This window comes from Hetaerina americana, unplaced genomic scaffold, assembly GCF_022747635.1.
Source record: "Hetaerina americana unplaced genomic scaffold, ioHetAmer1.1.p SCAF_7, whole genome shotgun sequence".
Classification (NCBI taxonomy): domain Eukaryota; kingdom Metazoa; phylum Arthropoda; class Insecta; order Odonata; family Calopterygidae; genus Hetaerina; species Hetaerina americana.
The window spans coordinates 11,968,933-11,983,136 of NW_027287316.1; the positions used below are offsets into that span (position 1 = coordinate 11,968,933).

Consider the following 14,204-nt stretch of genomic DNA (forward strand, 5'->3'; position numbering starts at 1 on the left):
AGCGACAATTGAAAGTGCGCATGAGTATGAAGCGCAGTCAGCATTTGGTCACGCGCGGATTATAAGTGTTGCAATTCACGCAACTACAGGTTGGTTGCACAGCAACCAGGCGTGCTAGAATAAGTAATTTAAGGCCCATGTTGGGCCTTAGTGTGTGTGAAAAGCATGAATATACAAGGAACATTAGGATGGCATACCTTATGTTACCTTTTTTAGCAAAGGAGTATATCTACGTATCCATGGGCAAAATCATAAGCATGAGATCAAACGTGACCGGAGATGGCTTTTGACGACTAGTGCCTGAAACTGGTTAACCATGGTTCGAGGATGAAAAATAACAACTTTACGCATATTATTATTTGTTCAAAACGAACTCTAATTGGAAATATGATATGTATTCTATAAATTAACAATGGATAATCCGCCACTCACCAATGTGTTAAGCATTACGACCTATGCAGGAAGACTTCTGTATTTATTGGTGAGTATTCTGAGAAAAAGGTTTTTGAAGAACCTTGCTTGAAATTTGCGTCATCATCGTTTCATATAATCATGGTTGAAAAATGGTGCACTGATGTTTTTAATTTCATTGCAGCTTCAGAGGCGATTCGTAAGAAGCTGCGAGAGGAAATGTTTGCCTAAAAACGAGCTGTGAATTTTAAGTAAGTGAATCGACTGCATAGTAATGCATGACCGTAGTTTCGACAGTTAATCTGCACGTTTTTTCAATCCACTTGCACGACAAGCCTTTGGATATTGTTTTAAAAAATTTCATTCATGTTTGCCCCCGCCTTCTGTCGACCCATTATTGTGATAATCTGTTTAATCAAGCATGCGTCTCCCTAAAAGATTTTTTTTTCAAAAGATTTAGGTTAGAATATTCACAATTCATATGTTTTTATATATCAGCTAAAAGAATAATTAATCCTTTAAAGGCAACACTGATAGTTAAGGTAATATAACATCAATTATTACGGATGACAAACTTTTAATCGTTAATTTAGAATTTCTTGAAAGGAACTGCGAAAAGATACGAATGACAAAAGCAGAAAATGTCCCGAATGTCTTAAGGAAATGAGAAGCCATTTAGGAAATGGGTGAAAGAGGCAAAGCGAATAATCTATGTTGTTTTTGTCTGGGATGATTGCAGAGTTTAAATTTATCGGAGGATTATTTGGAGAATTAAATGAGATTTGTGAAGATATTGAACTTGACTTGAATTCATGGCATTATGAAAGTCATCCCTGGGTAGTTAACATGATTGATCATGAAATTGGAACAACTGTAAGAATGAAAAAAACGAAAAAACTTAGGGTATAGTTACTGGTGGCTCGATGATATTATTATATTTTTGCAAAAATTAACCGTGCCATATCATTAGAAAAAAATGAGGATTGAAATATCATTAGATGAAATGTGAGAAATTGTTTTGAGTAAACAGGGGAAAGTATTAAGTGAAGTTGTTATTACAAGAATGTGGAAAATAGCTTTGAAATATGGGGAATAATATGTGATTTTATGCCTGCTGGGTTATGTGGGGATCCTCTGTTTGCACTCCGCAAGTACTTGGAAAACTAAAGGGGCATGAGAAAGAACGTTTATCATGGATTTGGAAAATAATGGAAAGTGGACCTAAAGGAATAACTGAGTTATTTGATGTGTAAAATGCAAAATCATTGACTGAATTGACTACTTTGTATGTTCGCAAAATAGTTTTAGAAAATAGTAGGTTAGCCGAACCAAGGTAATTACCTTAATTAAAACGACCATGGTTTGACTGCTTTGAATTATCACCTGGAACCTTAAGTCAACTGTTTTTCCAAGGTTTTTCCCACACAAAAACTGTAAAGTACAAAAGTTGGTTGTTGTTAACTTGTGCTCCCTTGCATTAGTGGGTAATTTCTAATAAACAAAGGGAAACTAATTTATTAAGTGAGAGAAGAAATTCTTTTTGAAAGTTATTATTGAAAATAAACACTTTTGCATTGAGGACATGGGCATTCATGTTCGTCAAAATTTTAATGGAGGATAGCAAACGTTGGCTTGGCAAGAGTATTCTCAAGAACTGGATAATAAATGTCATTACACATGTACCATTTTCCATGGGATGTCATTCTATCCAATCCCTTATTGACTTCTCTTATAATATTAAAATTGGAATTGGCAAATCAGGTGATGCAAGGTGACATAGTACCAAAACGATACTGTTGAGATACACATGTATTTGTGCAACTTAATATAATGTAATTGAACATAAGAATTTCTTTTATTGGAGAGCATTTTTCTTTCTGATTCAAATTTGTGATCAGGTATTGGTGGACCTCTTGGCTCTCTTAAGAATGTCTGACTCAAAAAATCCATATCATTCTATTGATAAACATCCATTCTGACATCTGGCATTTTTCCGCAAGATGATAGCCTCCTTGAAGTTACTTATTAATAAATCAAAATACTACTGACCACTGAGCTGCAAAATCCAGGTCATACCAAAGTGAAAACCATTGGAAAACTATAAAATGAAACAATTACTGGCCACTTGACGTCAGACATTGGATGCAAATGGTAACAATACTGCAGCTGTGTATTGATGGGCCCATTTTTTGTTGGCAGAGTTTTCATTAATTGTTAAATTATAGGTATGACAAGGGTTGGTGATCAATTTTAAATAGTTACTGAATAATCAATCAATTAATATGTTAATTTTATCAATTAGTTTTCATTTTATGATCTCTTTTGTAGTTAAGGAGGCTTAAATATGTTGACAGTATTACATGGACATTGAAGGAAAGATGACTGGATAGAGTATAATCTAATTTCACTTGGACCCTAATTCTGACAGCATTGCCTTTGCGCTATGTTTACCGTGTGAGCCTATTGAGTTAGAATTTGTAGAGCTATTTACCATTCAAGTTAGAAAGAACCTCCTGGCTGTAAGTGGGGGAAGCTCACCTCCCAAGAGTGAACCATGAACTTACTGTGCAGGTTCATAATGTGAGCTCACTTAATGAGAGTGGACAATAATGAGGTCCTTACGATTGATTTAATACTGAATAAATTAAAATTGGGTGAAGTTTTGGATATTTTCTGTTCTAGAAGGCTAATTCCCAGTACATATATGAATCCTTGGTTACAAGTACAGAAAAATAGTTGTAATCACAGTTCATCACTATTTTTTTTATATTCAAACAGGTTTAATTTTATTGCTACTTGGGTATAATTTACAATTTTAGTGTAATTTTCATCATACATGATATACAAAGAATTAAGCCAATCAGTATAACATACAATTACAGACAATCTTTATCATATACCATAGTGATGTGATCTGGTGATACAATAGTAGCATACATTAAAATGTTATAAATGGAATACTCTCTCAGGCCAGTTAGTTCTGGCTCTCATAGGCTTTCTCATAGCCAGTTAGTTCTGGCTTGACAGCAGATGGCACATGAACAAAAATGAGAGCTTAAAGTGTTGCAATTATAAAGCTACATATATTGTGTCATGTTTTCTTCCAAGCCCTAATCTATTCTCTACAATAGTCAGTCTTTTATTCTCCCTTTCAAAGCATTTACTGACTGTAATATTCTTAAATCTTTAGGTATTTCATTAAAAATTAGAGTTGCAGTAACCTCCAGTTTTCTTCTGCCTTGATTCATATGAAATTTTTTTATCATATACTTAATATTGATGATGTAATAATTAGTAGATTAATGAAAAATTCTACAAAGAGCTTGGCATTCATTATTCTAAAGGGCAGATTACCATTTCTTATTATATAATGCTTATGCTCGTCAGTAAATAGTGGTGTTCAGTGTGTTATTGTGCATATAAGTTACTTCTAAAATCATTTTATTATAGTATAATAGTTTAACTTTGGACCTTTTGTACCCTGTTTTTACACAATCCCCACAACTTAATAGCTTTCTGATAGTCCAGCCTAGCCTTTTGGTAACATTTCAGCTAAACACCTTATCTTTTTTGAACCTAGAATTTGCATAAACATTACCTCTCTTAAGAGATGAGCTAGTTTTTATCTAAGTTTATGAACATGACTTCATAGTTTGTGTTTATACTATGCATATGGCTTCATTAAAATTAGTGATTACTGATAAATTGGTTGTTTAGATAATTTTAATATTTGTTAATTATTAAAAAAATGAATAATATGCCGGTCTGAATTGTGCAAAATTGTATTTGTTCTCCGAGTGAGGTTTTTTTAAAGCACCTAAAACAACCACACAACTATTGACGGGCCTTAGTTTGGCTTGTTATTTCATTTTAATATTGATTTATTCTACTTTAGAAAGGCTAACATGGCAAAAAATGTAATCACACAGATCTAAAAGGTTTCTCTTAGAATTGGGGTTTAGATTTTTGCAGCCTATCAATGTTCGACTTTCCTTTGATCAAAGTTAGTCCGCTATTAGAACAGTATTGAATCTCAATTTTTTTTCTTTTATTGGTATGCTCTGCTTTTGGGGTAGTAGGAATAAACTTCAAGCAAACCAACAAAAGGTAGCACCAGGATGGTAGGCTAATTCTCAGGGTTATCCTGGATCTTTTGGGTTTCCCCTTTCGCCCATCCTACATTTTATCAATAAAATATATTGGCCAAAATGGTGGCTGACCATGATAGAGACTGAAGTGTTCTCAATCCTCATTAAGAGACCATAGTACAAGGCTAGAGTTGGTTCATGACACTATCACTTATGGATTCACCATGATTCCATTTTGCAGCCTCTCCATAAGCTGTCTAGTGAAAGAGAAAAACTGAGGAGGAAGTCCTGTAGGAATTATATCATAATTGAAGAGTTTTAAAAATGAATGTAACATTTACACTTTCATGGGTATTTTGGCACCAATGCACGGTAGATAGGATGACATGTCAACTGGCTTGTCATTTGTGAAAGCTTTCAAAAAGTTGCTAAGTGGTTCACACTATCATGCTAAAATATTTCAATTTTATGTTTTTTGTATGATCATTCCATTCCATTTAATTGAATGAATTGCATGCTGTAACTTTTGGTTCTGTTGTAAGAAGTGATTACAATTCATAAGAACTTTCTAGCTCAAGTTTGAAGCCATTCATTTTGATAAAGTTATTAACTTGTGGTTTTAGAGGTGAACTGACTGACTTTCCAATGTGTAAGTGGTGCAAACTGTTTATTAAAGTGGAAAATGAAGACACCCTTGTACTGTGAAATGTACATGATTACCTTGAGGATCACCTGTAGGAGTGTGTCATAGTAATATTTTACTTATCTACTTAATTGCTGCTGTCACTGCTAGGTTGTGGGGGGTGATGACCCCTAGCTGCTGGTGCACCCTAAAAATCCAACTCCTGATGTGGGTCCTCCAGCCATCTGCTGGGTTGAGAAAAAAATCCTTTACTTATTTTTGGTACAGACCCTTAATGCAGGTAATCCAAGGTTAACAATTATATAGGGCTAAAATTTGCTTAAGGTTCTTTAATCTATAATCAGAAATTTCTGAATCCTTATTCATGAATGGTAAAATCATAATGCATGTTACTAATTATGTAAGACATACCAATTTTTGGCATGTTCTTAAGCATACATTGATGGTTCCTGTGATGAATTTTTCATTATTAGAGAGTGATACTTTTCTGGAATTCTGAACGGTGCCTTATTACTAAATTGGGGGTAGGGATTGTGTGAGTAGTGCGGGTGACCTTAGAACCTCAAGGTGACCAAACCACTCTCAAAGCATCTAGATCTGGAAGCTGTGCCCCTAGGCTGAGAGTGTATGACAATTTATAGAATCTGCAACTACCAGACAGACAGCTGGGTGGTTATCAGGCTTCCCTCCTAACCTGGAGTTATTGAGTACAAACTGTGCCTTGAACCTAAATTTTGTGTTAATATGTTATTCATTTTCGGTTATTTATTTACTTTAATGTGAGATACAGAACCAGCCATCACTCCACTGTAAAATACTCCAATTACATTAACCAAGAGAGATTAAAATTTTTAGTATCAGATGGCAGGCATTCATTTAAGGAATTCTGCGGAAGAATTGATATTTTTGACATTTTTCTCTGTTAATCATCGTTTCAATTACAGTAATGCATGTACAAATCAGGACCCAAGTTATTCAACAAATTGATTACTTATTACGTCAATTCCCAGTTAAGGACAAATTTTTTTCTTTGAATGTGAAAAATATATTTTTCAAAGCTACTCATACTAGAACGGTTTTTGTGATAATGCTTTGAGAAAATCTATTGTAAATTTTCATTTATGATGTAAACCCATAAAATGCATATCTTGTGTAGTAATTTTAGAGTAGATTAGAAGACTGCCACGACTTCAATAGAAAGCCAGAGAAAGCATGAAATGCTAAAGGTTATGTTGTTTATGCATCTCTATCAGTGTCAAGGGCCATAAATCTAAAGATAAGTTTGTAGTAGCTCGCCAGTCTACATCCTGTTCCAATTTTCCAATCTCTTCATTCCCTCATATCCTTCCTCATTTTTTTAATCTTGCTTTTTGTGGTCCATCCTTGTCCTATTCATTTCATTTTCAGCATTCTTCTGTAACACCAAGTTTCCATCACATCCTACTCTCTTGTCTCAGCAGCTCCTATGGCCCAACCTTACGTCCATAGAGGAGTAAATTACTTAAAAGTTTGAACCAATTATTACCCAATGACTATGCTAGTACTATTTACTGTGTAGTTTTTTCTTCTGACAGCAAGGCTTCTTAACCCTACCTATTCTGCTAACTAAACATGTCCCACTGTGTTTCTTTGTGTTTGCTAACTTGCCTGAATAGCTCTTGAATCCACTTGATTCAGAGTGTCTTTCCCTGGTCTAGCTTTGAGACTAACCTGCAAACCATTCCCACAGTTTCAATCCTGTTAATTGAGATTGTATGTTTTCATTCCCTTCTTTGTACTTGTTGGTATTCATTTAGATCTTTTTCTTGTCTGGAAGTATTGATATATTGTCTGTAAATAGCAGTATACATATACTTTCTCAGTGTACTTGTACACCACCTCTTATTCTTACCCTGATCTCATTGATTGCTCTCTATATGTACACATTAGATGTCAATGGTGATATTGAGCAGTCCTGCCCTACTCCTCTCTTTATTTAAGCTCCTTCCTTACATTTAATTCAATCCTGCCTTCTGCTCTGCAAATAGAGCATATATGAATCATTTGCTGTTGAAGGTGATTTAAATTTCTTTAGGTTGTCACACCATGTTCCGGTACATGCCGTTAAAAGCTTTCTTCAGATTAACAAATACAATCTGTGTGTTGATCTTTTTGTATCTATTTATCTGAAATGAGTCTTGAGGGGAAGAATAACTTATGTTGTGTTTCTTATCATTATTAGTTGTAGTCTACCAGCTTAGGGTAGGCATTTTGATGGACTTGGGCGTTACACTCTGCCTCACTTGTAAGCCCTAACTAAGATGACTCAAAAATACTTAAACCCTGTTTGAAATATTACACTAATTCATTCTTAGCATCTAAATACTTTCTACCTTGCTGAATTCCATTCAAAATGTCTAGTACTTTCTTCTATCTACTATTGTCTTTAGCCTTTCTCAGTATCTCCAGCATCCACTCCTGCCTTTGCATTTCTCCCAAAAGCCACCTTTCTGTCCCTAGCACGCCTGTAACTTCATCATTTGTCCTCTTTTTCATCCATTTTATTTTCTACATTCTTCTCCTCTCTCATATCTCCAAAGCCTTCTATCTACTCTTATCCTCTTTCCTCAAATGATCAAGTTTCCAAACTATGCAAAATGATGCCCTATATTTAATTTTTCACTGTTCCTCTCTTTACACCTTTATGTCAAGTGCCTCTCATCAACTCTCATCTCTTTGTAAACACTTCTTTACTTAATGCAACTCTTCTTTTGTGTCCCCATAACCCTTCTCACCCTCATCCGAAACACTACCTTAAAAGATGAAGTTTTGAATGCTCTAGTTTATTTCCCCCAACTTCAATGTTTAGCTTACAATGTGCCTTCCTATTTCTTGAAAATATCATTACCTTTGTTTACCTGCATGTAAGTGGCATTCGATACCTATCGCACTGATTCTGCATTGCACTAAGCAATGATTATAACCCTTAAACTGACTGGCTGCTTAAAGTGCAATTATGCTCAAATCTGATTTGAAGAGTTCCTAACCTACTTTCACTCCTGCCTCCAGCACTTATTTACCAGTCCTACTGTTTCACATGAATATATATTGAGAAGAAGAGATGATGATGGACTCACTAGCACTCCTAGCACTTTATTCTAACTCTCCATTTGCATTCCCCACGTGTGAAGTCTGTGATACGTCTTCTATTCTTCCGATGTACTCCTATCTTCTGTAAAGTGTTCAATAGTTGTGCTCAGTTTACTCAGTCAAAATCCACAAAGTGTATAAATACCTCTTGGTTACACTCTGTTCCTTTCCCTAGTGACCTCGTTATTTGTATGATGTATTCTTTCTAAATCCAAAGTGATCCTAAATTGATATTTTTCTAACAACTCGTATAGGCGCAACTTTCTAACAAATCTTGTTGATAGGTTGGAGCAATAAAATTATGGTGTTATTCGTTGAATCAGTATGAATGCATGAGTATGTGTGACTTAAAGTGGGAGTGATATTACTTTTCACAAAACTAATACTTATCCCTAATTTAAGTTATAGGAATCATAATATAAAATTTAGCAAGTACTTCTAATCTCATGTGCATATGACAAATTAAGTTGTATATCTGTGTCAGAATTGTATATACTGACTTTTTTTGTGCCGTGTGTTTCATGACTCTATTTTAGGTGTATTAGGTTTTTTTGCCAGGGAAATATGAAAAAGTGAATTGTTCATGAAATAAATGGGACTTAGGGTGTACCATTCACTAGACTTCTTGCTCTGGAACCTCTTGTATTACACTCCCAAGATCCATCAACCAATCACGTGGAATCTAATGCAATCCTAAATGTGAGAAATTCATGGAGTTAATGATCCTTTCACAAACTGGGGTCCAAACCTTAGCTATTTGATTTCCAACTTAGTCATTTTAATAGGTTAGATGCCTCTTTAGTTCAATTTCTATGTCAGTGTGAATTTATGAGGACTGCTAAAGGTACATGTTATTCTGATGAAACACCAGATGCCCAATGCCGCCAAGTAGTAACCATTGTTTGATCCCCCTCTAAACAAATGATTCTTAGATTCTCAAGCTTGTGTGCACACTAGCCGGGTGAATTTGCCAAACTTATTGTTGTGAAAGATCCTATCATGCGACTGACTCAGCGATCTTATTTGGCCATTTTAAGAAACCATGGAAATAATTAATGTAAGTTTATATCTTATTTTAATAATGCTTGTAGGAAACACATATATTCACTCTAATGTGGACAAGCTGTTATATGTCATGCTCTTGCGGAACTTATTGGTTTACATCTGCAAAATATTTGAGTATACCGGTCACCTCTATTGCATGCATGTCTGTCAATTCAGCCTCTTGGTCATCTTGGTATGTGCTCATGAGTGTGAGCTGTGTAAACCACAGTTGTCAAAATGTTACTTGCACACAGAGATCCTGAGTCAAAAATAGCTTTGAAACAAGCCCAGAATTGAAGCAGTTTAGCAGCTATGCAGCTGGAAAACGTCAGAGCAACAAAAATATATTGTTGAAAAACATAATCAACCCAGGGGTTGGTATGGCAATGGAGTGTAGATCTCATATTTTACTGACCCCTCTGCATGTGGCGTTGACATGCAGAACACGGTTAGCATAAACGTGCAGTTCCTTGTTCTGTGTTCCTGTAGTTACTGAAGAAGTTTTGGTAATATTGTGCAACGTAGGTGAAGCTTAATGATTTTTAAAAAGTGGAATCTAACTGCATTATTATGTTTAGATGAAAATGAGGTGTCATTTTTAAAAGAAGATATAATCCACTTGTGATAAGCCTTTTTATTTATTGCCTTGCATTTCTCAAATGATATTAGTTCTCGGCTGTTATTTTGCATTAGATCTGATATCTGAATACGTTGAAAGCATTGTTATTGTCTACATTTAAGCATCATTTAATTGTAATTTATTCCAATATTTGTACATTTTCAAGAACTTTTTATCACTTAATATTATTGGTGTGAAATATTTTTTATTTTTATAGTTAGTATATAGCTCTAAGGTAGCCAATTAAACTGTTTTTAACTATTGGTTTGATTTTGGTAATCTTACTGTGTTATAATAAATTTTTTTAATCTAATATTGGAATAGTCAAATTGTTTTTGTCTGTTTTATTGTTGGTGGAACAGTGGATGGACTCAAAACAATGCAATGTTAGTGTAATAACTTTTTCCAGTATTCTAGAGCATACATTGAGTTTGTGATTATTTTCTTTACAGGTTTGCTCACCATTGGCCATGCTGTACCAGTAAAGACTTATGGCAAGGATGCCTCTGTATTCCTGCTTCACAGCTGCTGATGTTTATTGATTAAAATTCCAGGAAATTGGAACAGCATTAAGATTTCTTTCCCAAGAATATGGCCTGAAGTTAATTCGTTAATCAATGAATACCGAGAGGGTTGTTCTGTTAACAGTGTTGTAGTTCATGTTACTTCATCTGTATTTATTGGAAGAGTCCTATACTGATCTTGAATAGTTTCTAAACTTTCCAATGTTACCCAAAAGTGCGGCGCTGGACTTTTGTTCTTTAACCTCCATGGAAATAACTAATGCATACACTTAGAGTATTATGTACTGTTTACATAATGATTGAAAAAACTTAATGAATTTGCAGCTTCACACACGGTAGAGGAACGGGCAATCTAACTCTCTGCAAGGATCAAGAAAAATAGTAATTAAAGGAGCTGAATTGCTCTTCCTTGCCTGTCTGTGCAAGGCTATAATATCAGTATTCACTGGTACATTCTCCTATATCTATATCAGATCCTCTTGTCTCTCGTTTATTTCCTTGGCTCATATCAGCCATCCTTCCCCAACCTTTTCTTCCCCTTGTGCATGAGGTAACATTTATTGAAGACTGTAATGACCTGTTTTTGGTTAAAGATATGCTGGAGTATTTTTTGTAAATTCTAATGATGTCTTCAGGGTCTATGCAACATTTTCTTTTGTTGTGAGAATGCAGCGTGATTCTTCAAATGGGCCTCAGTGGTCAAGGTATTGAGGTATTTCAGTATTAGCAGAGGAAAATCTTGGTGATTTCTACTGCTGCTATAAGAGAATTAATTACAATTTAACAATTATTACATCATAAAGTCAGTATTATGCAATGCTCAAGCAGGCTTAATTTTGATGAAGTGGGAAGGTGAAATAATTGCAGCGGTTGCCCTTGTTCAACAATAACTGCGTTTATTGAAAGTTATAACTGAGCATTAATTGGAATAAATGCCATGTGGATGGCAGCTTTTATAAGTCGATTCAGTCACTTAATCTGACTGTTGGTTGCTTGGTAGTGTCTAATCATTAAAGTAGTAGCACCAGAGATGCAAGCTAGCTTATAAAAAGTTTGCAGTTGAAATGGTGGCCTCAGGATGTGGATATCCACAGGTACATGATGGGATATGGATATCCACTCAGAAGGATAGGGTCTCTGCCACTACATCAGCTATGGAAATAATCTTGAGAAGCAGTCTACAAAAGTGAGGAAGTGCGTGGCCCCTTAGTATTATGGCAATGATCACACTAGATACAGGTGAACATTCAAATCTGTAGGGTTTATTGAAAATAGCATTTGGCAATGGCACATGCCATATTTGCTCTTTGGCATGGTTTGAATGTTCAGGTCCATGCTGAAATCGGATGACTACATAAAGGTGATGAGAGGAGTTCTTGAAGTGTTAATCCTGGGGTGTGATAGGATATGCAACAAGAGGAAGATCCTTTGCCATGATGGGGGTGGAGAGACAGGAGGAAATACCACAGGTTAGGGTAACTTCACTCCTGGGTACAATCACCTTCCTCTATGCTAGTAAGTTACTGCTTGTGTTTTTATGGTGGATAGCCACAAATTCTCAACTGTTCCTCCAATTTCCACCCAAGCTCTTCTGGTGACACCACTGGGACAATTTCCTGTGGAGTGGCCCCTGATTTCTTTGCTGGCAATGTGGCCTATGTTGCTAATAAACTAACTGGGAGGAAACTCAGTGGAAAAACTTTTCCTGTTTATGCCAGAAGGTTTGTTGTCCGTTAGTTCCAAAAAATATGATGCTCGATAATAATATGCCAAAACAGCTAACGCATTGCTACATGTTCCAGACCATGCAGACTTTCATTTTATTCTGGGGCAGTCAAAATACTAAAAAAAGGCTAATGGTTGCAACCTTCTGCGCAATGGAGGGTGGTGTTATTGGCAAAATTAAAAGCTTGTGTGATCAAGGCTAAGATTGTGTGGCATTAAGGTGGATGAGAAAGGTTGGATGTGCTAGACTTTGTTCACACTGCTTTTGGTCACCCATACCCTGCTGCTTCAGAGTTCTCTAATAACCAATGCTCTGTTACTACTGTGCCAGGCTCTGCCAAGATGACTGCTGCGTAAAAGTTGAGGAGACATGGTTCATGGGGGCCCTCATTGGATAGGACTGGTGCAACTGGGTCACCAGTTGTGACTGTACTCAAGTGAAAATTCTGAAATGTTTATCTTAATGCACTACTTAGGAAGTCCCATTCAAATCTGAACACATATTGACTTAAAAATTGATTAATTTCAACTCGTTAAGCTCGTCAACTCAGTCAGCTATAGCTCGCATAACGCTGAATAAGTGTCAGCTTCATTGATGGACATACCCACCAAAATTGGGAAGGATTCGAACATGTTATGCCTACTGCTGGATGAGGCTTACACCGATTACCTTGGTCTGTCGTAATCCTGAGTGGAGTGCCTAAATGAGCGATCTAACTCTCTGAAGAATTTATGTACGACCGTGCCAGCTGTTGCATCACCGATTGGACACTCCTCTGGTCATTGTGGAAAACGATGGGCAGGTCGGTAAACAGTGATATCCCGCAGAAACTGTCAAGGTCATTACGTTGACTTCATGCATGTGCTCGAACCATGGGTTAGGGACACGAAACCTCCCACCTGAGGTAGCGTGGCAATGAATCTTTGCTAGCTGGCAGGGGAAGCCTCCGAGGGTTAACGCACGGCAGTCCTTGCGCATAGTTACACATGCCGTTCTGTCTCCAATTTTGCGGAAGCTTTTATTCCTGGGGGTGACAAACAATGTAGCGAAGCAAACTAAGGGTTGCGGAAAGGTTCAGCTATGTAATGGCGTACTAACGGCGTCGGCACGTCACAACAAATCGGCATATGACACAATCGAATGCGTATATTTTATCCATGGGAATTTTTGGGAGGATTAAAATCTTCATCCATGGCCTGAGCGCACGAGAGCGTGGTAATCGATATGACCGCTTCGAAATTGCGGCTTCCACCCTGAAAAAGTCGTCCGCGATTGTTTTCGCTAACCAACAGTTTGACTGTTTTCTGGTTATCAGCCGGGAAAAGATTTATTTAATGGTACGCGGGTACTAGATTGGTGCATGAATATATGGTCCCGACGGCCGTATTGTACGAATAATCGGCGGCATAAGGCAACGAATTAGAAATGGTGCCCCTTTTGTGGGTGCAGTAATCTTCGCAAGGATGCTACTCTGCATCCTAAGGCACCAGATGTAGAGGCGAGGTCCCACAGCTGTTCGAAAGACAGCGTTCGGTACAGTTGCGGTGTCTCTTCGAACTGCTTGGCTGTGTCGAGCTTATCTGGTGCCAGTCGCGGGGGCTTGCAGGTGAAGGGAATCCGACCGTCACTTCGATGTGATACATAGTAGTGTGTCGGTGCCCCGTGTGTGCCAGCTGGGGAAGTGATTACAGTGAAGGCAGCTAGAATCTAATAGAATCATGATGATTAGATCAGTCTTCATCTCTAGTCTCGGGGACGGCACAGGTCAGAACGCGACCACCCGTGTCTAATAAAGTGACGCCATCCGTTTGTTCACTGTTGGCGGACGCCCACATAAAGGTTGTAAATTGACAGCCTACGCCTGATTGGTCTATCCATGTCCACCGCGAAGCGCCTACAAAAGTCACGCTTCCGGCCTAAATTTAAGGTTAAGTTCAATAACCTAGAGGTTTCAATCATTGACCCGTTCGCGGGAAATAGCCGAGACAAAGCATCTGGATCTCGTCCCTTCGCTATCAAT

The 14,204-nt window shown here is 37.0% G+C and overlaps 1 long non-coding RNA gene across 1 annotated transcript; it reads left to right on the plus strand.

Moving 5' to 3' along the window:
- The first annotated feature begins 24 nt into the window (after positions 1-24).
- Positions 25-11,433, plus strand: LOC139696545 (uncharacterized). Its single transcript, XR_011702628.1, has 4 exons — positions 25-89; positions 217-481; positions 596-662; positions 10,387-11,433. It is a non-coding gene; the product is annotated as an uncharacterized lncRNA (long non-coding RNA).
- The last annotated feature ends 2,771 nt before the right edge of the window (positions 11,434-14,204 follow it).